Source organism: Hyperolius riggenbachi, chromosome 5 (assembly GCF_040937935.1).
Source record: "Hyperolius riggenbachi isolate aHypRig1 chromosome 5, aHypRig1.pri, whole genome shotgun sequence".
Taxonomy (NCBI): domain Eukaryota; kingdom Metazoa; phylum Chordata; class Amphibia; order Anura; family Hyperoliidae; genus Hyperolius; species Hyperolius riggenbachi.
In genome coordinates this window covers 69,526,983-69,549,382 of record NC_090650.1, presented here as the reverse complement: position 1 = coordinate 69,549,382, position 22,400 = coordinate 69,526,983, and the positions used below count along the sequence as shown (strand labels likewise).

The following is a 22,400-nucleotide window of genomic DNA, read 5'->3' as shown; positions in this document are numbered from 1 at the left end:
AATACAAAGAAAGAAAAATCTGCTGCCAGCCTCATTTATCTAACTCACAGCGTTTAATCTGCTTCTTCGCTATGCAAATGCCTGCACTAGCTGTCCACATCCAGCAGCACATTCACTATCATTAAGGTGCATACACACATCAGACTATAGTCTTTGGAAAATGAAAGATCACAGACCAATCTTACCACCCTTCATGTAGTATGAGAGCCATACCTCCACAGTCTATTCTATGGAGCTGAACTCCCCATCAGAAAAAAAATCTTTGCAAGATGCTGCACACACAGATGCTGTACAGACACAAAAGATCAGTATCTGCAAAAGATCTGTTCCTGCCAAAAATCCATTCCTGCAAATTGCAATGATAGTCTATGAGATCTGCAGATCATCATACACACATGATTTAACTGACATTCATCTGCAGATCAGATCCACCAGGATGGATTTTCAGATCTGCGGATGATTGCTTGATCTGCAGATGAATGTCAGTTAAATCATGTGTGTATGATGATCTGCAGATTTCAGAATATCATTGCAATTTGCAGGAATGGATTTTTGGCAGGAACAGATCTTTTGCAGATACTGATCTTTTGTGTCTGTACAGAATTCTGTGTGTGCAGCATCTTGCAAAGATTTTTTTCTGATGGGGAGTTCAGCTCCATAGAAAAGACAGTGTAGAGTATGGCTCTCATACTACATGAAGGGTGGCAAGATTGGTCTGTGATCTTTCATTTTCCAAAGACTATAGTCTGATGTGTGTATGAGCCTTTACACTGCTTACATTTGCAAGATGAGTCTGGGGAAGAAAGTGAAAAAGAGAACTTTTTAAAGGGAACTTGAAGTGGGGAAAATTATTTAAAATAAACATGATGTACCTGCAAATAAATATTACATACTAACCTCAGCGTCCGTTACTCTCAGAGGCTCACCATTTTCTTCTTACAGTGATCCCTTCCAGTTCTGACAATATTTTGTCAGAACTGAAATATACCAGTTGCTGTCAGTTATATTTCAGCAGCTGTCAGTTACAACTGAATGTGCAAGGTAATGCCCATTTTTCCCTATGGCTCAAGTGGATGATATTACAGTTTAACAGTGTGCTGACCTGTTATGGGGTAATGGCCATTTTTAAAATGGAGGACAGAGAATTCCATTGATCACAGTGGACAAATGGGACGCAGGAGAGGAGAAAGAGATTGAGTAGTAGACTACACAGGCAGGAGGTAAGTATGACCTGTGTATGATCATTTTGACTTTTCATTTTCAGTTCAGGTTCTCTTTAAAACCTCCTTATAGAACTCAGGGTACCACAAAGCAAGCTAATTCCACGGGGATTATGGGACTGAACCTCACTTTAAAAAAAAAAATTCACTTGATGTCTTTGATGTTTGTCATTTATCTTCTCTAGGGCTTAAAAAAAAATCTATTAACCCTTCGCACTCTCGTATGCAAATGTTCAAACAAATGCATTCACAGATTCACTCATCCAGGCACCAATGTTATACCTACAGCTAAGTAAAAAGCCGGGGTCTTAGTTCACAGAAGAATGCATTCTTATACTTAGTCACCTATACTGCGCAGAAGTACCCAGGTAAACATAGGTGTCCTAACTCTGGCCCTGTAACATGCATAGTGCAGACATGCAAACATTCATTGCATCAAACCTATCAAGGGATTAGGAGCACACATCCTGACGTCCTCTCCTGGGACAGATAGCGCATCTTACCAATCGCACAAGGGAGCTAACGTAATGTATACATGCGCACCATGCACATATACCAGCATAAGCTGTGTGCATGCTGACAAACACATACAGGGGAAGGAGGGAGTGCACTGAATTAGACCCTAGCCACAGGGGTCAGTAACAAGAAAAAAAACACATATATCCAGGCACATCGCCTCTAGTTAGGACTCTGGCCCTGTAACATGCATAGTGCAGACATGAAAACATTCATTGCATCAAACCTATCTAGGGATTAGGAGCACACATCCTGCCAGGGCCAGAGTTAGGACACCTATATTTACCTGGGTACTTCTGCGCAGTATAGGTGACTAAGCATAAGAATGCATTCTTCTGTGAACTAAGACCCCGGCTTTTAACTTAGCTGTAGGGATAACAGTGGTGCCTGGATGAGTAAATCTGTGAATGCATTTGTTTGAACATTTGCATACGAGAGTGCGAAGGGTTAATAGATTTTTGCTGTTTTCTGGCCACACCCCCTTCAGCACCTCCCTTTCTTTAATAATTTATTTAATGTCCTAACTAGAGGCTATGTGCCTGGATATATCTTTTTTTTTTTTTCCCCTCTAGGGCTTAAAGGACAACCGAAGTGAGAGGTATATGAAAACTGCCATATCCATTTCCTTTTAAGCTATACCAGTTACCTTGCTATCCTGCTGATCATCTGCCTCTAATACATTACTAATACTTTTAACCCTGAACAAGCAATTGCAGATCAAATGTTTCTGACATTGTCAGATCTGACAAGATAAGCTGTATGCTTGTTTCTGGTGTGATTCAGATACTACTGCAGCGAAATAGACCAGCAGGGCTGCCAGGCAACTGGTACCATTTCTGCCGCTGGGATGTGAGCTTTACATCCGCAGTGGCAGCAGCTAGAGCCGCAGGGACGCGCTAGTCACATCCCTGCACTTTGGGGGGTTGTGCAGGCGATCATGCGGGCAAATGCCTGCGATTGCGCTGTTACCGGGAGCAGGGGGTGATTGGCTGCAGGGGACAAAAGTCCCCTGTGCCAATCTGTACATTACCGCCGAGAATAAACACTGTTTTTGTTCAAAAACAGTGTGTATTCTTACATAGAGGCGCCGCACTATCTCCGGCCCTGATTTCCGGCACCCGATCGTTAAATTTATGAATTCATTAATCTCCCAGCCGACACTGATCGCAGGCTTCCAATGAAAGCCTGTGTCACTTCCCTAGTTACAATGTAGCAATACATTGTTTCCTATGTAGCGTACTTGTACGCTACATAGAATTTTGCTCAGCAGGGACATCTTGTGGCCAAATAGTAGAATACACCTACTGTCTTTAGGGGGGGGAAAATATCTATGTCAAGAGGGCATATAATTATTAATGGGCTAAAAAATATTGATGGATGTAAAACTGAAAAAATGCACCTTTATTTCCAAATAAAATATTGTCACCATACATCATACTAGGGATACAATTTTAGCGTTGCAATAACTGGGAAAAATGGCCAAATAAAATGTGTGGATTTTAATTATGGTAGCATGAATTATTTTAAAACTATAATGGCTGAAACCTAAAAAATAATGCATGTAGAATAAAATAATTCTCAGCATAATGTACCACCCAAAGAAAGCCTAATTGGTGGCAGAAAAAACAAGGTATAGATCATTTTGTTGTGATAAGTAGTGATAAAGTTATTGTGGAATGAATGGGAGGAGCGCTGAAATGTGAAAATTCCTCTCATCCTTAAAGAGACACTGAAGCGAAAAAAAATATATGATATAATGAATTGGTTGTGTACTATGAATAATTACTAGAAGATTAGCAGCAAAGAAAATATTCTCATATTTTTATTTTCAGGTATATAGTGTGTTTTCTAACATTGCATCATTCTCTAATATGTGCAGATTACACAACACTCTGCATTCAAAATTATTCTTTCAGAGCAGTCTGTGAACTAATGACCTCTCCTCTAGCAGATAAAAGGAAAACTGTTCACTTACAGTTGAGATAATAAAAGTCAGAAGACAGCCCTCTCCACGACTTTGAAAGTCGTAGAGATTAATGGCTTTTTTGCATAGAGATAACAACTGGAGTTTCTTAACTCTTCCTGTACTGGAAACAATTACACTGATGTATCTGATCTTAACGTTTTATTTCTTAGCTGTACTACACATACAAATCATAATATCATAATTTTTTTTCCGCTTCAGTGTCTCTTTAAGGTGAACAATATCCGCGGGCTTAAATGGTTAAAAAGAATAAAAATATGGTAGCCTCCATATCCCTCTCACTACAGTTGTCCTTTGACAGCCGTCTTGGCTGAGTTCTGCATGTGTAAATGGCTTAAAGTGAATCTTAAGTCAAAAATAAAAAAGGAGTTCTACTCACCTGGGGCTTCCCTCAGCCCCCTGCAGCGGATCGGTGCCCACATAGAGTCGCTCTGATGCTCCTGAAGCCGCCGGTGGCTACTTCCGGTTTCGCTGTCACCGGCTGTCAGGCTTGGAACGAGAGTGATTCTTCGCATTCCCAGCTACAATAGCACCTCCTATACTGGTATTCCTTGCCGCAATAGCAGTATAGGGGGTGCTATTGTAGCTGGGAACGCGAAGAATCACTCGCTTTCCCAGCCTGACAGCCAGTGACAGCGAAACCGGAAGTAGCCGCCGGCGGGTCCAGGAGCATCAGAGCGACTATGTGGGCACCAATCAGCTGCAGGGGGCTGAGGGAAGCCCCAGGTGACTCATTTTTTATTTTTGACTTAAGGTTCACTTTAAGACTAGCACAGTAGTGACCTATTGCACAACAAGGTCGTTTAGAGAGTAAATCTGAAGGGGAAGAACAGGAAAAAACATTCTTATTTAACATGCTGAACTCTCTGCAGTTTCAATTAAGCTTTGTTAAAAAAAAAAAAAAAAACACCTTAGGTGCCATAAAAAAAAAAATGATAATTTGTTTTCTCAGCCTGTTAACACATGTTTCTCCATCTAGAGTACAAAGGAACTGAAATATATTTGACTCCTGGTCAATTCCCTCGTCAGGCTGCAGACCTGCGGCAATCTGTTACGCACGCCTTTAACCGCCTGCAGAGCAACAATTGTGAAAATTGATTTCCTGCTGTTGCTTTTAAGGAAATATAGCAGGCCGTTTAAAAGGTCTGCTTATTAGACATGGATGGACAGGACACCTGTAAACACTTGTCCGTTTGTTCATGTAATTACTGCAGGCAGGTGCGGATTTTCAGGCACTCTATTTTTAACCTGTAAATAGAATTACCATACACAATATGGGGTTTAGGACTAGCCTCTAGTGCCCCGGACAATAGGTACCAATTTGCACCCTCTTCACTCCCTCTTGCATGGCAAAAAGTACACAAATTATACTCCCCTAAGTACTTCATTAGAAAGTTGAAAAGTAGATAAACAGGGTGAGGCCCAGTGCACACCAAAAAGGGCTAGCGTAAAAGCAAACACTCAGCGCTTTTTTTTTTTTTTTTTTTTTTTAAAGACGATTCTAGGCATGTGCCTAGCGATTTTCTAATCATACCTAGCAATTTTTGTTGCGTTTTGGTATAGCGTTTTGTATTTTTTGTTACACTAGAGCTGTAACTGAACAGCTTCTGTAACAAAAATGCTTGGAAAATCGCTCCGATCTAGCGCTTTTCAGAGCGATTTTCCACTTTCCTATACTTAACATGGAGGCTGAATACCCTTAGAAATCAGCAAAAATGCTGCAGGACCCAGTGTTTGAGCTTGGGAAAAAAAGCACAGCGCTCTAGTGTGCTCCATCCCATTCAAATACATTAGCCAAGCGCTTTTTGAAGCACAAGCATTTTAAAAAGCGCTCAGAAGCGCTCATGGTGTGCACCGGCCCTGAGTGTTGGTTGTAGGACAAGACAGCAAAAGGTTAGCCCCTCTGGTAGTCTCATTCTTTCTGGATTTTAGCAGAACCATTTTTTGCAGGCTTTTAGACCAAAAAACCAGGGGGGAAAAAAGTTACAGTGCAGAGAATTCTGCAGCATCCCTGGGATCCAGCACGTGGCGCTGTAACCTTGTGAGATCACTGTTGTCATGATGACAAACGGCAACCTAAATCAAGGGATGCAGAGACTGAGGACAGGAAGGAGAATGGCTACCGGCGTCTGGATCCCAGGAGAGGGGCGTTAAAACGTCCACTGGGCGCTATGGTCTGCACAGACCTAGTTTGTTTTTTCCCCGAGCCTGACTAACCGCCAAGGAGGTTAAAGGACAGCTAAAATGAGAAGAGTAAGGAGGCTGCCATATTTATTTTCTTTTTAACATTACCAGTTTTCTGGTAGCAGGGATGGGCTCAAATTTGAATTCGGGTGAATCCGGATAGTTGCTACTTGAATTTCATCCTATGTTACCTGTGCGGGGTGGGCGGGGGAGGTCAAGCTTACCTATCTGACGCCTTCTTCGGTCCGTCCCTCGGTGCCTCCCACGATGCGGTCCACGCGGCGGTCACGTGATTACAAACACTTCCTCCTTCACGTGGATCGCATCGTGGGAGGCGCCGAGGGACGGAACAAAGAAGACGTCAGATAGGTAAGCTTGACCCCCCCCCCCCCCCCCCCCGCACAGGTAATTGGGTGAAATCCGGATATCGACTATCCGGATTCACCTGAATTCGAATTTGAGCCCATCCCTGCCCGGTAGCCCTGATTTGGCTGCAGTGCTGTCTGAATAACTTTAGAAACAAGCATGCAGCTAATCTGGTCAGATCAGACAATAATGTCACTTAGTTCTGGAACCCACTACAAATCGCCAATCGCAATAGCTAGCGTTTTGTATGCGATTTCATGAGTGTTTTCTGGCACTTTGGGTAGCGATTTTAGAATGTGTAAGGGCCCATTCACACTTGCGTTTTCAAAACGCCGGAGATTTTTGCTGGCGTTTTGCACGAGTGATTTTTCCACAATTTCACACAGAAAAATCCCTGAACACTGCGGCAATTTTGCAGCGATCGCGTTTAGCGCTTCTATAGCGCTGAAACACGATTGCAGGGAAATTGCCTGAAAATGGTGCAGGCGACGCGTTTGCGTTTCACGTTTTTGGGCACTTTTGGGCAATTAGCGCAAATCGCCCAAGAACAGGCCCATAGGGTTTCATTACACTAGCATTTTTTAAAAGCGCTAGCGTTTGAGCGGTTTCCCGAAATCAAGGCAAAACGATCTAGTGTGAATCGGCCCTCAGCGTTTTCCCAGAGATTGTGTAGCGATTAGCATTTTAAACTCTGATTGGTCCTTTCAATTAATTGTTTACAGTGTGCAGTAATTTCAAAATGCTAGCAAAATCGCTCTGTGCAGGTTTTGATGAGCGTTTACGCCAGCATTTATATATTTTACATTGCAGAAACGCTAAACGCAAAAAAATGCTGCATGCCTTGCATTTTGGTAATCGCAATCGCTGCAGTGGAATTTGGCCCATCCATTAACATTAGCTGAGCGTTTAGGGAAATCGCTAGCGGTTTGAATCTCTCCCTTAACGCTCAGAAAATCGCTCTAGTGGGTTCCAGCCCTAACACCTGATCTGCTGCATGCTTGTTCAGGGTCTGTGGCTAAAAGTATTAGTAAGACACAGAACATTTATATCACCCTTTTTCTCCTGCTGGACTTAAAAGCGCCAGAGCTGCAGCCACTAGGGCACACTCAGTAGGCAGTAGCAGTGTTAGGCAGTCTTGCCCAAGGTCTCCTAATAAATAAGTGCTGGCTGATTCCAACACTGGTCTCCTGTGTCAGAGGAAGAGCCCTTAACCAGTACACTATCCAGCCAGCCAGTATTAGTAGTGTGGTAGTAAAGTATTAGATGCAGAGGATCAGCAGGACAGCTGGGAACTGGTATAGCTAAAAAGGAAATAAATACGGTAGCTTCCATATACCTCTCACTTCAGTGGTCCTTTAAGTATCAGCAGGGAACAGTGCCAAGCTTCGTGATGTAAGATGTGCAAAGATCAGCTACTTGCTGGCCAGAGATGTAATGGGGCTCTAGGCATGGTAGCAGATTTGGGACACCTTGGGCTCTATTCATAAAAGGCTGTGGGGGGAGAAAATCTTGTCGGGAAAATACCGCATTCGGTATTTTAGACTTTTGTGTGCTAATTCATAAACCATTTCACAGGAGCGGTAGAAGTTCTGGGAGTTCCCGAACTAAGCTGGCGGTGCTGCCGGAGTTGAAACATTTTCTCCTGCAGAGACAGCGTTACAATAAAAGAGGCATCCCCAACTTCCTTTTAGATGTGCATTTTTTTTTTTTTAAGCTGACTCTGTTTGCCCTGAATCTGCGCTAAATCTGTCTATTAGTCTTTCTAAATCTATTTAATTGCCACAGCTTAGAACAGTGATGGCTAACCTTGGCACTCCAGCTGTGACAAAACTACAAATCCCATCATGCCTCTGCCTCCCCGAGTTATGCTTAGAGCTGTCAGAGTATTGCAATGCCTCATGGGACTTGTAGTTCCACCACAGCTGGAGTGCCAAGGTTAGCCATCACTGGCTTAGAAGAACTTCAAGAAATGTTACACATGCAGGCTTTCTTATGTGAAATATCTGAAAACAGGTACCCAAGAGGTTAAAAAAAACACAGCCTGGCATATTCCGGAATGCCTTTCTTGTTCCCTCCTCTGCTGCCTGGGAGATCTGTCCCCATTAACTTTGCTGTTAGCCGCTCTCTTATCACCTTTTCTAAACAGACCGTATTCTCCGTCCCAATACCGTCTGCTCTAATCTTTATGAATTGACATTTAGTGACATGTTTAGATAATCACCGCACAAGGCAGTAATTTACCTCACTGCTCGGGAATTTCAGCTTTTCATGCGGTAACAGCTTTTATGAATTGACATTCATAAAGTAAAGCTAAGTGTTCGGTAAAGTCAGCTGTTTTCAGCATTATCGCATGTGGGAATACTTTTGGAATTGACCCCCTTGTTTTTTTGTTTTGTTTTTGGTAAGCTGAAGTGGAGAGAGTTTAGAGAATGTGGCTGGGGGCCCCTTGACACCCACTAGGCTTCAGGAACCTGCCTAGATTGCCTGGTGGATGATTCTGCTCTGTTGCTGGCTATATAGGCAGTACTTCAACAGACACCACTGCACGCAATAACAGTGGAGTGGACACAGTTGCTTAGGCTAGAGCCCACCAGAGCTCTGCCAGTAGCATTTATGCTTTCTAGTAATCTAGAAAGTGCTTTGCTACTGAAAGGCCATGAGAGTGAGCTCACAGCAGCATTGCCATTGCAGCATTTTTAGACTGATCCCAAGCGATTGCATTCAGGCCAATGAGAGACATATCATGATTGCTCCAGAATCGCAGAAAAAAAAACAGTACTTCAGGGATTTGAAAGTCATTTGTGACAGACAGACGCTGCCTAAACACTGGCACAAGTGGGACCCTAGCCAAATGCTTCAAATCCAGCTACAAACCCGCATACACCTTTGTAAATGTTCCACCAGCTCCCAGAGTAGCTGACAACATGCAGGCACTAACCAGACCATAGGTGCTCTCTACCAGGATCCAAGTCACCATCTATCCCATTGTTCACTTCACAGCTATGGCACTCCACATGCTTAGTCAATCAGCTTTCAAAACATCCTATCTATCAATGAAGTGACTGAGCATGCCTGAAAACCTCTCTTCCATGTGCAGCAGTGCTCCTCCCATATGAAGCCCACTCCTCCATATGGAACATTCGTGTATAGCAGCCCCTCTCTTTGACTTAAAGGGAACCTAAACTGAGAAGGATATGGATTTTTCCTTTTAAAATAATACCAGTTGCCCGACTCTCCTGCTGATCTAATGCTGGGAATACACGGCTCGATTCTGAGCTGATAAGATGGTTAGATAGATCATTTTTGACATCAATATTCGGCTGTTTTGCTGCTCAATTTGTCATTGAAGTGAATTGAAAACAAGATAAGAAAAACGAGCGGAAGACAAGAGAATCGATCACGCAAAACGATCGAGCGCAGAATCGAGTGACAGAATCGACCCGTGTATTCCCAGCATTATACTTTTAGACACAGCCCCTGAACAAGCATGCAGATCAGGTGCTCTGACTGAAGTCAGACTGGATTAGCTGCATGCTTGTTTCAGGTGTGTGATTCAGCCATTACTGCAGCCAGAGATCAGCAGGACTGCCAGGCAACTAGTATTGCTTAAAAAAAATTCCATATTCCTCTCAGTTAAGGTTCCCTTTAGGCCTCTTTCACAGTGGGACGTTAAAGTCGCACGTTATAAAAAATTATAACGCAGACTAATGCACAGCAATACAAAGTCTGTGCGACATTCACAGTGCACACGTTGCGTTGTGTGTAACGTGTAGCAATATTTAGAGATTGCTGCATGCTGTGCGTTTAGCAATAAATGTGCTGTGTTATGTGTGTTGCACATGCTCAGTAATGTTTTTTTTTTAATGTAACGCATGCACCGTTTTCGTTCCATCAGCATGCGCCGAAAACGGCGCACCAAGAGACACATAATGCAGTGCAAAATAACGTCCCATTTCATAACCTACATGCGCTGCGTTAGGGACACGTTGTGCGACTTTAACGTCGCATCAAACGCAACGTCCCACTGTGAAAGAGGCCTTAAAGCTCCCATGGCCAGCAGCCCTCTTCCATGTTCCTTTCTGCAGCCTCGCTATTACACTTGAGGCCCCTTGCACACTTGTACGCGGTGTCGCTCTGCGGTAAGCTTCCCCGACCCTTCCCTGCCGCTGGGGTCATGCAAGTATGTGGAGATTTGCACAGTTAACGTGAGGCAATGCAGTGGCCAGAAAAATCCAAAACGCAGCAATGGCGATGCAAAGGCTGCACCGCGTTACTGCATGATTCGTGCCTACTGCATATTATGCAGTAATGCAAGTCTATGGGCTTTACAGCAAGTGTGACGGGAGTGCGGTGTGACCCAGCGCACATGTGCCGGCCGGCGGGAATCCAAGTGATGTACTTCCTGCCCAGTACCCAGCCCATTACTCTTTACTATTCCCTTACTCTTTTTTTTTTTTCTTCTAGAAACTGCACTGTCATGTCTAGCTTGTTTTGTAAACACATGTGAGTACAGCATAGATTGTATTTCAGCAGCTTCACACTGAACTGCTGTCAGCCAATCAGTGAGGAGCAGGAATATGGGAGGGGAGATAAGTTTCCCTCTCCTTGGCAAAGCACCAAATAGAGCCAGGCTGGCTGCGACAAGATTTATTACAGCAGAAACATTTATAGTTATATTGGAATCCTTGCAATGCAGGGTCAGGTTGACAGACTGAATAATAAACACAGAGCAGTGGGTAAATGGAATTTGATTTTACGGCTGACAATCCCGCTCTAAGGTTCGCCTTAGGTTTCCTTTAAGGCCTTGCATGCTCCTAACATTCGCTGTTATGGTCTAGGACAGTGAGTAGGTGGTTCTGGTAACTCAGATGCAGAGATCCTACCACCAGAGATATCACAAACATGAGAAGCCAGTCCATGCTTCATTCTACAGATATCTAATCTTGTCTCTTCCTCCTGTCCTGGTCTCACTGCAAAAAGTAACATGCTGCATCCCGAGCCAATACCAGAATACTGTCAAATCGGATATGGGGCGGGGCATGGCTGCTCTCCTTCCTTCTAGTTACACCCAACAGAAGGGGTGTCGCCTAAACTGCCTTTTCCCCATGGTTGCAAGACAGAGCTTCACGGTCTATGCAGAAGAGAAGAGGCTGGTAAGTGTCTCATGAAAGCCAGTTAAAGAGAAACCATAACCAAGGATTGAACTTCATCCCAATCAGTAGCTGATACCCCCTTTCCCATGAGAAGTCTATTGCATAGCAGAAACGGATCACCAGGGGGCTCTGTATGGCTGATATTGTGATGAAACCTATCCCACAGTGTGATGTCATGACCATGGTCCTGACAGTTTCCTGTCTGTGAACCTCATTGCATTGTGGGAAATAGGTGTTTACAGCTGTTTTCAACTGCCAAAACAGCAAGCAGCATCTCCTTGAAGTGACATCACCTGCCAGCAGGAAAAATGTCACCATGTGATAAATGTCAGAATGTAAATCAGGGAGAGGAAAGATTTTACAACAAGCAAACACTGACTAAATCATTTATACATAATTATTGTAAAAATGAAGCACTTTTTTGTTACATTATTTTCACTGAATGTTCCTCTTTAAAGGATAGCGAGTGGTATATGGAGGCTGCCATATTTATTTCCTTTAAAGCGGAACTGTAGAGAGAAAATAAACACATTGTTTCACTTACCTGGGGCTTCCCCAAGCCCCCAGCAGCTGTCCTGTCCCACGCCGGTCCTGCCCAAGTCTTCGTTCCCCCGCCGCCGCTTGGTCCCGTACCGCGACTTGTAAGTCGATGCCAGCGCAGCCCTGCCAAGCGTATCCTTTCTTCGTGTTCCCCTCTGCAACAGCGGGGAACGCAAAGAAAGGATACGCGTGGCCAGAGCTGCGCAGGCGCAGTGTCCCGGCGGTGAAACCGAAAGTAGCTGGCGGCGGGAGAACGGAGGCTCGTCGAGAAGCGGCGCGGGACAGGACGGCTGCTGGGGGCTTGGGGAAGCCCCAGGTAAGTGAAACAATGTGTTTATTTTCACTCTACAGTTCTGCTTTAAGGCCTCTTTCACAGTAGGACGTTGCGCTTAGGTGCGATGTTAAAGTCGCAACCCAAAATACAATTCAATACCCCCAAAAAGTTGCACAGCAGTGCTAAGTCTGTGCGACATTCACAGTGCGCACGTTGCGTTTGTGTGTAACGTGTAGCGTTATTAGCAAGTGCTGCATGTTGTGCGATATACACGTTATTAGCTGCGTTAGACTGCTTGCACATGCTCAGTAATGACTTGGAAGCAAGCATACTTTACATTGCCTGTATGTTCTACTGCATGGGACAATAACGGGGTATTAAGTTGCAGTGCTATTTTTTCGGGGCGTTGCATTGTAATTTTGAGTTGCGACTTTAAAGTAGCATCAAAACGCAACGTCCTACTGTGAATGAAGCCTTAAGCAATACCAGTTGCCTGGCTATCCTGCTGATCCTCTGCCTGCAATACGTTTAGCCATAGACCATGAACAAGCATGCAGCATATCAAGCGTTTCTGACATTATTATCAGATCTGACAGGATTAGCTGCATGCTTGTTTCTGGTGTAATTCAGCCACTATTGCAGCCAAATAGATGAGCAGGGCAGCCAGGCAACTGGTATAGTTTAAAAGGAAACAAATATGGCAGCCTCCATATCACGTTCAACCCAGGTTCACTTTAAAGATTCGAATTCAGGTATTTATGGGAGCTTTTCTGCTATTTGCCCTTTCAAGTTCAGGAATTGGAGGGAAATGGGGACATTTCTTTTTTTCCTAGAATTCTGCTTTAAGCTAGTTTGTTGTAATAGGCTTTGGCATCCCTGTGACTTTAGTCCAATAAACAATGTGATTATTTTTCTGTGCGGTGCACAAATGGCGCATACTAATGAGAACATTTCCTGCACAGTTCTATTCCCATTCAGCATAAGTTACTAGATGTGAAAACATTGCTTTTTTTGGCTTTAGGAGATCCTTATTATGAGTAATGTGCAATTCACTGCATTCAATGCATACATAAATTCAGCAGGCGCATATCCACTGACTCAGAAACTGTGACCATTTGCTACGGGACTCATATTTTAGCTGTAGATCATTTTCCCATGATTCAAACTATGCCCGCTTCCCTGTATTTTCATCGGGACAGGCAGGCTAAAGACCGCAATGCCTCCTTATGGGCCAGTGCACATTTCCTCAGTCTGTTTTCATTCATTGCAAGTCCTGCTGCACGCTTTTTTTTTTTCCAGTGGATTCCATTGCTAGCGGACCTTGCAGTAGAACCTGCAACGATGACACCACATCCGCAGGGGCGTATTTGGACAATATAGCGCCCATAGCAAACACTAGGATTGAACCCTCTCAACCAATACTAATAGGTAGCCAGATGTGCCCCTCAGTATTATTTAACCAGAGGTGCCCCAGTATTAGGACAGAGGTGTCCCAGCAGTATAGGTGTCCAGAGGTATCCTCCCAAGTACTGGTAGCCGGAGGTGCCCAGTATAAGTAGCCAGCCCCCCCCCAAAAGTAAATATTGAGAGGTGTCCCTAGTCCCCCCCCCTTTTCCCCCCTAAACTACCTAAGTTGGTGGCTGGATAGTGTCATGGTTAAGGGCTCTGCCTTTGACACAGGTGACCTTGGTGTGAATCTCTTCCTCTTCAGTAAGCCAGCACCTGTATCAATAAGGAGTCCTTGGGCTAGACTCCCTAACACTGTAACCGCCTACTCAGCATGTCCTAGTGGCTGCAGCTCAAGTGCTTTGAGTCCGCCAGGAGAAAAGTGCAATATACCGTATTTTTCAGACTATAAGACGCTCCTGACCATAAGATTCACCTAGGTTTAGGCTGCTTTCACAGTGGGACGTTACAGGCGCATGTTAGAGCAGCCTGTAACACACAGCCCAACGCACAGTAATGAAAAATCAATAGCCTGTTCACAGTGCCCACGTTGCGTTACAGTGTAACGCTGGACGTTCAAAGTGCAGCATGCTGTGCGTTAAATGTGGATTTAGCTGTGTTAGACTGTTTGCACATGCTCAGTAAGGGGAGAGTCCGCTATTGTTCCTAGCCACATGGCTAATTAATATTCACTGCACTGTAGTGTTGTCCAGATCATGAACAATTGGGATCTTTGGATGTTTTTTTGAGTCAAATCATCTGGATCATCACAATGAAGGATTCGGTTCACAGTGGATGTCTGGAAGAAACAGGAACTGCAGCTTCTGTGCACAAGCACAATCTTCCTGCTGCATCTCTCCCCTCCCCATTAGCACCCTCAATATGCCCTCATTCTCCTGCACCTCTCACTCTGCTGCACCCCTGCTTCCTGCCTCCCTAGTATAATGATTCAAAGATTCGGTTCAAAGATCCGGATCTTTTAAATGATCCGATTCGAATCATCCGAATCATTGAAAAGATCCGGACTTCCCAGGATAGCACCAAGAACCTCATAACGCGGCTCAATCTGACGTCCAACTTCAACACCAGCATGCGTTGCGTTAGGGGCACGTTATGCGACCTTAACGTCCCCTAAAACGCAACGGCTTGGTGTGAAAGAGGCCTTAGAGGACAAAATCCAGGGAAAGAAATACTTACTAACATGGTGCCTCCATGGTGAAGGGGCATCTTGTGGATTATGCCCCCTTATACCTCTTGTATCTCCCCGCATCCTCCTCTGTCCCCCTTCTGTCCTCCTCTGTCCCCTGTGTATGCCTCTGTCCTCCTTGTATCCTCCCCTATGCCCCTTTGTGTCCCCGTGTCCTCTATTTGTCCTCCTCTGCATGGACACAGTACAGGGAGTCCCTGTAATTGCGGTGGGTTGGAGGTTCGTATTGGCAGGCGTTCACAAGTCAGGATCTCCCTGCATTTGGACTATAAGATGCAGTGACTTTTCCCCCTTTTGGGAGTGAAAAAGTGAGTCATAGTCCAAAAAATACAGTAAATGTTATTTGTTTTGTCTTGTCTAAGCTCCTCTTAGTATAGGTAGCCCCCTCCCTCTGTTAGGGCATTGGAATAGTGTCTGGGGTTTCCATTCCTGGTGCAAAACTGGCCTCAAGCTCACATCTCCCAGGCCATTTTGTCTCATCCTGATCAAATCCATGGGGCTTGTAAATGTATGTTTTTTTAGTCATGAACAATGTGTTTGGCGGGAGTATGTATGGTAGATGTCAGGTACAACCCTTTTTGGTCCAATGTTTTTATGGGAAGTATATTGTTTTATCACTTATGCTTGTTTACAGATATTTATGTGAATCTAAGAGAGATTATCACATTTAATGGAGTATTTGCATTGCCCGTTTCTATATTTTTTATGTGTTTGTGCGTGTCACAATCATTTTGAGTGCATTTCTTTAAAATTGAAATCAAAAACAGAGGGAGCAGGCATGTTTAGTGGGCTCTCCTTATGCCCACCGCTCCCCCATTCTCCTCCGCCCCCCTCCGGTACAACTTAGCGACCCTCCGAACCTACTTCCTGGTCGGGATGGTCATGGCTGACTGCACAGGCACTGCCCAATGACACACATCCTTTATCGCCTGGTCACGGACGGGGGCACTCTGCGCAGGTGAACTACGTAGTTCTGGCGTCACAACAACCTAGTGCGCCTGCACAGAGTGCTCCTGGCCACGACCACTCGAACAAGGACGCGCATAGTCGGGTAGTGACTGCGCAGTCAGCCACGATCACCCTGACCATGAAGTAAGTTCAGGGGGTCGCTAAGCTGTATCGGGGCAGGACGGAGGAGAACGGGGGGAGCGGTGGGTATTAGGAGAGCTCACTAAACATGCCTGCTCCCCCCGTTTTTGATTTTACTTTTCACTAAGGTATCATTTAAATGGAACTGCATTAGCTTCTACTAAGTCAACAGGGGTTTAAAAGTTTTAGAAATTTCCCCAGACGGTATCATATATTTTCAGGGTATCATAAAACTTGCTAGCTGGAATTAAAAGTCCCAGTGCCTATTACATTATTTCTAAACCCGTGTCAAGAATGCAAAACACATTTCTCGACACCATTGATCGTGCCGCTCTTTTCTTTGTGATACAGCGGTGGGTTTTTTCCTGTCCTAAATTAATTTCCTAAAGATTAAAGACAGGACCCGTACAGCGAGGAAGCAAAATTCAATAAGCAATAACAGCGCACGTATGAGCAAGGGTCGGGAAAGCTGGGCTTTTATGCAGCACGATAAAAACTAGGCTAAACAACATAAATAGCTACAATTTCATAGCTAATAATAAAAGTATATAGGCATAAAACAACAGATGAAGTCACTGCTGGATTTTACTGCTTCGCTGAATAACCACAGTTTTGATATTTCGTATACTAACTTGAAAGGTGCCGCGCAAGCAAAATGTAGAAGAGCTTTCGGTAAATCGCCATAAGTTATTACAGTTTATTTTTATGACTCGTTAGATTGGCTATTTTATAACTGTAGTGCCGCGCTAGGTTTCTGGTGCAGCTTCATGGCTATGTTACAGAAAGCCAGGCCCAGATTTTGGCAGTGGTAGCTTCATTTGGGCACAGTGGTTCAGGTATGGACCTCCGTAACTGAAGAGGATGTAAGGTGAGCAATGGTTACGGTTGGCCATAACAGTTTAGCAATTAGGGTAATTGGTTAGGGATAAACGCTAATATTAGGAGAGTTTTTTTCAGGTGTAACCGCACCTGTTGTGCGCTATGTGGCGCGGTGCGCACAATAAGGCTTCATATGACCCAGCGCCATGGCACGGCAACAGGGTCATATGCACAGGCCCACCCCCTGGTGACAAACTTCCTGCTGGGGAGGAAGTACGTCACTGGGATTTCCGTTGGTCACCTCACTTCCGTTATGCACATCATCCATTATGCACATCATCCATTCACTTGCATTACTGCATGATCTGTGCTGTAAGCGTGGTTCACGCAGTAACGCACTGCAGCCTTTGCTACGGCATTGCGCCAATTTGGGTACTTCCGATGCGCCGCATCACGTAGTGTGAACTGTGCAAGTCTCCAAAGACTTGCACGTCCTTTGTGGCAGGGAAGAGTACCGTGGTGCGATGTACCATGGCCAGAGTGCAAGGGGGCCTTATTGTGACAGCATAGAAAGGAGTTAGTATTTAGGTAGGGCTAGGGTTAAGGGGATTACAATGGGAGAGAGACTATGGTTAAGCATTCGGAAGGGGATTATCTAAGGCCTCAGGCAACAGTTAAAGAGGAACTTCAGCCTAAACAAACATACTTTCATTAAGTTACATTACTTATGTTATTTAAAATAGATAGGTAATATAATCTCTTACCTACCCTGTTTTAAAAGAACAGGCAAATGTTTGATTTCATGATGGCAGCCATCTTTTTGGTTGTAATGAGGTGACAGGGAGCATGAGACACAGTTCCAACTGTCCTGTGTCCTGAGCACCTCTCCCAGTTGCTAGGCAACGTGAATAACAACATAGGAAATCCCATCATGCTCTGCACAGCATCAGGGAAAAAAGCCCGGGCTTTTTTTTCTTTAATGGGTGGAGCTTAGATAAAAATACAGCAAAAAATGATGCTTTGGTAAGAAAAACAAAGTTCTGATGCTGTGAAACTGTTAAAGAAACACCAAGCCTTTTCAGTTCTGCTGAGTAGATTTTTAGTCCGGAGGTTCACTTTAAGGACCAAATGCTGTAGATTGGTTGCTAAGCTACTTAGAGATGCATTCTGTTGCTACAGAGGGGGAAGAGGGATGACAGCAGGAAGTATAACACAGTAACAAAGCAGCTCGGGATGACCCAAAAACCACAAGCAGAGTATAGGGGGCTAAAAGAGACCAAAACGCCCTCCTAATATAAAGCAATGGTTATTTTGCCTTCTTAAAACAGAAGGAATTTACAATAATTCAGCTTTAAAGAGACTCTGAAGCGAGAATAAATCTCGCTTCAGAGCTCATAAATAGCAGGGGCACGCGCGGCGCGGCTTAACGGGGTCCCTTCACCCCCAAAACGACCACTGCGACACTTGGTCGCAGATTTGGTCGTGATTTATTGCTTCCTGGAGGCAGGGCTAACAGCTGCAGCCCTGCCTCCAGTCGCGTCTGTCAGCGGCGCATCGCCGCCTCTCCCCCGCCCCTCTCAGTGAAGGAAGACTGAGAGGGGCGGGGGAGAGGCGGAGATACGCGCTGACAGACGCGCGTGGGGCAGGGCTGCGGCGGCTAGCCCTGCCCCAACCAGGAAGCGCTCTCCGGGTGTATCGAGGGGGATTTGGGGGTGAAGGGACCCCCGTTAAGCCACGCTATAGCGGCGTTTTAGCAGGGGCACACGTGCCCCTGCTATTTATGAGGTCTGAAGCGAGATTTATTCTCGCTTCAGACTCTCTTTAAGTGAACATTGGTGGTTACCCACAATGAACTGCTACTGAATATGCAAACTATCTCTTTTTATCCCTGTAAGCCAAGCAAGCATCAAGAACTGCTGGTGTCTAGCAAGCGTATAGCTTTAAATTTTACAGAGCCACATCAACCCCACATGCAGGCAGCCTGCTTCAGACTGTTGGTCTTCCTCAGAACATGGCAGGGACTGATATGGCTCTATGGGCTAGGGCTTGGACCAGTACAGCAGAGTAACCAAGCAGCTCAGCAGGCAGGGTAAGAAGAGGAACAATCTGTAAGACTAACCAGAATGCCCTGCCAACAGGACGTGGGCCCCTATGTATAAATACAGCAGTGGAAAACAAAATAAAAGGAAAAGTTGCTCACTTTGTGATAATATATAAAAAGAACCACAAATATATTATAAACATGAACAAAAAAAAACAAACCTTTCTCAGTAAAAGTGATAGGCAATAGCAAATGCCCTCCCCCCCCCCCCCCCCCCCCCCAAAAAAAAAATCCAAAGGCATTCAACTCAGCGTTTCTATGGACAGACAGACAGACCAAGTGACCACCCAGTGCGCCGTGGCGGCAGGAAGGGGGAGAGCAGGCATAGAGGTTAACAACTCACCTTCTGGGATCCACCGCAACCTCTTTCTTCTTCCTCTCCCAGGCATCCATCCCGTTAGTAACAGCGCCCACTGCGCTGCTACCAACGCAACGGATGCCTGGGGGAGGAAGAAGAAAGAGGTTGCGGTGGATCCCAGAAGATGAGTTGTTACTGCGCTATGCCCGCTCTCCCCCGCTGCTGCGCCTATGCCTGACGATCTATACTGGAGGCACCAGCTTTGCTAACCTATACTGGGTGTTAAGCTTCACAGGGAATACTGTTGACTTTACCACTGAGGTGAGAACTTCCCAAAGCATAGAGTCTTAGTGACCACGGGTCTTCACCCAATGGCCCACTGGGGCCGAAAGGACTTCGCTGCCTAGTGCCCACCAGGTTGCGCTCCGGGTTGTCCTAACAGTGGTTCAGAGAACAGCAACACTGCAATGTGGAGAATGAGATCAACGAGGTACAGAATCAGCAGGCAGTAGCGTAGTCAACCAGTCTGGGGTCAGGGCAGGCGGAGATCAATCATAGACGAGGAAACAAGCCAAGGGTCGAGGCAGGCAGAGTACGATCACAGACTAGGAAACTGGCAAAGGGTCGGGGCAGGCAGAGATCAAACGTAGCCAGGAACAAGCCGAGGTCGAATAACAGTAGACCAATCAGGAAAGTCGCTGGCAGAGTCACAGGAACAACTGCTAGCAAGCTGTATGAACAGACAGCACCGAGGTGCTGGATCACTGAGTTCAAATAGGCCGCGTTGGCGCCAAATCAAGCCGCTGCGCATGCGCACTATTGTCTCTGTCTAGGACATACACAGACGTCCGCATAGAATCGTCCGTGCCCGCCCATGCACGGAGACTTGTGCACGTCACGCCACGGACCAAACAAACTACTTGCCGGCACCTACCTGGTTAACCTACATGGGGGGCAACTATATTGGCTACCTATACTGGAGGCACCTACCTGGCTAACCTATACTGGGGCAACTATACTGGCTTCCTATACTGGGGGCACCTAGACCTGGCTAACCTATACTGCGGGCACCTATTCAAGGGGGGGGGGGGGTGCAATTTTTACACTCTCACCCTCAGTGTAATTTAGCTTAGAAACTGCCCTAAGCTGCAACCACAACTAGAGTGCTTAAAATGAGACACGTAAAAGTAAACAATGACAAATGACAACTATATTTTTTCTCTAATTTTCGTAAACTGCAACCTGGATCCATTATAGATCAGTCAGATGATTAGCTGCTGTAAATGTAACATTTCTGAGTCCAGATAAAAAAAAAAATGTTGTGTACATAAGAAAAAAAGCTCCATTGAATGATTTGTTGCACATACTGTATACACACATTGTTAGTAATGGACACATTCTACGCATTTAACAATAATGTCACCAATACAGCCAGATAAGGCATGAACCATGTTAGGATTGGATCTAATCCACTGAGCCTGGATCTCACTCACTGAGCCTGCATCAGCAACAATCAGGAACACCAATAATTATTTTATTATTATTATGGAAATACACACCCTTGTAGGGAATTCGAGGTGAGAGGGATATGGAGGCTGACATGCTTATTTCCTTTTAAATAATGCACATTACCTGGCTGTCCTGTTGATCCTCTGCCTCTAATACTTTAAACTACAGACCCTGAGCAAGCATGCAGATCAGATGAGAAATCTAACAAGATTAGTTGCATGTAGGCCCTGCAGACCACAAAGATCAGCAGGGCTGCCAGGCAACTGGTATTGTTTAAAGAGACACTGTAACAAAATGTTCAGCCTTATTTCGTCTATCCTATAAGTTCCTATACCTGTTCTAATGTGATCTGTGTTACTGCAGCCTTTTCTAGTTGCACAGTGGCTGTGTTATCTCTGTTATATGATCTAATCTCTCTTCTATTGGCTCTGTCAGCTGAGGCTGGAATGTGTGGAATGTGCTGCACTGCTTGTCATTGGCAGAAGCTATACACACCCTCTCCAAGCTCTGTATGAGTCAGAGACTGAGCTACTCTCAAGCCTATCACACTCTAGTTAGAAGCCATGTCTTTAGTTTGCCTAAACTGCCTAAAAATGGCAATTACAAGCCTGGATTGCAGCAAGGAGTGGCAGAAACAGCACAGAGGGGCCCAGGAGAACATAATGAATAGAATGATATGCTTTTTATTGTAAGAATTTTAGAGTACAGATTCTCTTTAAAAGGAAATAAATATGGCAACTTTCATAGGTTTCACACTTTGGGTTCCTTTTAACCCATTAGCAGCTTTTAAAGGAACGGCTTTTGAACTCAGGCAGCAGAACTTGTTGTGCTGTAAATTCTTGGAATACTGTGATGTCTCTCTGCTAGCAGATGATATAGAAATTGAAAACAGAAGTACTCTGTTATTTCACTTTTCTCCATCGTTGCTAAATCATCCTCATTGTTCTTTCATTAATGTACATTCAGATTCATAATGCCATCTATAACCAGACAAGACACAGAACATTTATATCACGCTCTTCTCCTGGTAGACTCAAAGCACCTGACCTGCAGCCACCAGGATGCACTCAGTAGGCAGCAGCAGTGTTAGGGAGTCTTGCCCAAGGTATCCTATTGAATAAGTGATGGATAACTAAATAGGAAGAGTTGAGATTCAAACCCAGTTCTGTTTTGCATGCTTGTGTATAGTTCAAATTGTTTGTCTATGGCTTAAAGAGGAACTTTAACCCAAAATTGAACGTCATCCTAATCAGTAGCCGCTACCCCTTTCCCACGAGAAATATTTACCTTTTTTCGAATTCATCAGGGACATCTGTATGGCTGATAATGGCCTCAATTCACTAAGCTTATCTCCTGTCTTTAATAAAGTTTCTAGAGTTATCACCATGGTGATGAGGCATGTAGTATTCAGGAAACATTTTACCTCAGGCAAACCTAAAGTTAACTCTTCTATCTTTAAGTTAAGGAGAGATCTCTAAAGCTAACGCTTCAATCCTTAAAATAACTCCAGAATTCTAAAGTTAAAGACAGGCTGTTAATTAACTGCATGTGAAAATAACTATAGAGGAGGTAACTTAAAGCGGATCCGAGATGAAAAACTAACTATAGCAAGTAACTTGTCTATATATCTTATCTAAAGTTTGGATAGTTTACGCAAATCTAGCTGCAAACAGCTTCAATAGAATATGATTATT

The 22,400-nt window shown here is 44.7% G+C and overlaps 1 protein-coding gene across 4 annotated transcripts in view; it reads right to left on the bottom strand.

Moving 5' to 3' along the window:
• Window positions 1–22,400, bottom strand: part of PTPRN2 (protein tyrosine phosphatase receptor type N2) — a 1,331,885-nt gene that overhangs the window by 1,226,037 nt on the left and 83,448 nt on the right. The window contains exon 1 of one of the 4 annotated variants that reach the window (XM_068235856.1): window positions 17,567–17,623. The exons of 1 other annotated variant lie outside the window; for it this stretch is intronic. The gene's annotated coding sequence lies outside the window, so the exon portion shown is untranslated. Of the gene's footprint in view, window positions 1–9,208; window positions 9,288–17,562; window positions 17,624–22,400 lie in introns of those variants that run through there. 2 more of the 4 variants (XM_068235855.1, XM_068235854.1) reach the window with 2 other exon arrangements.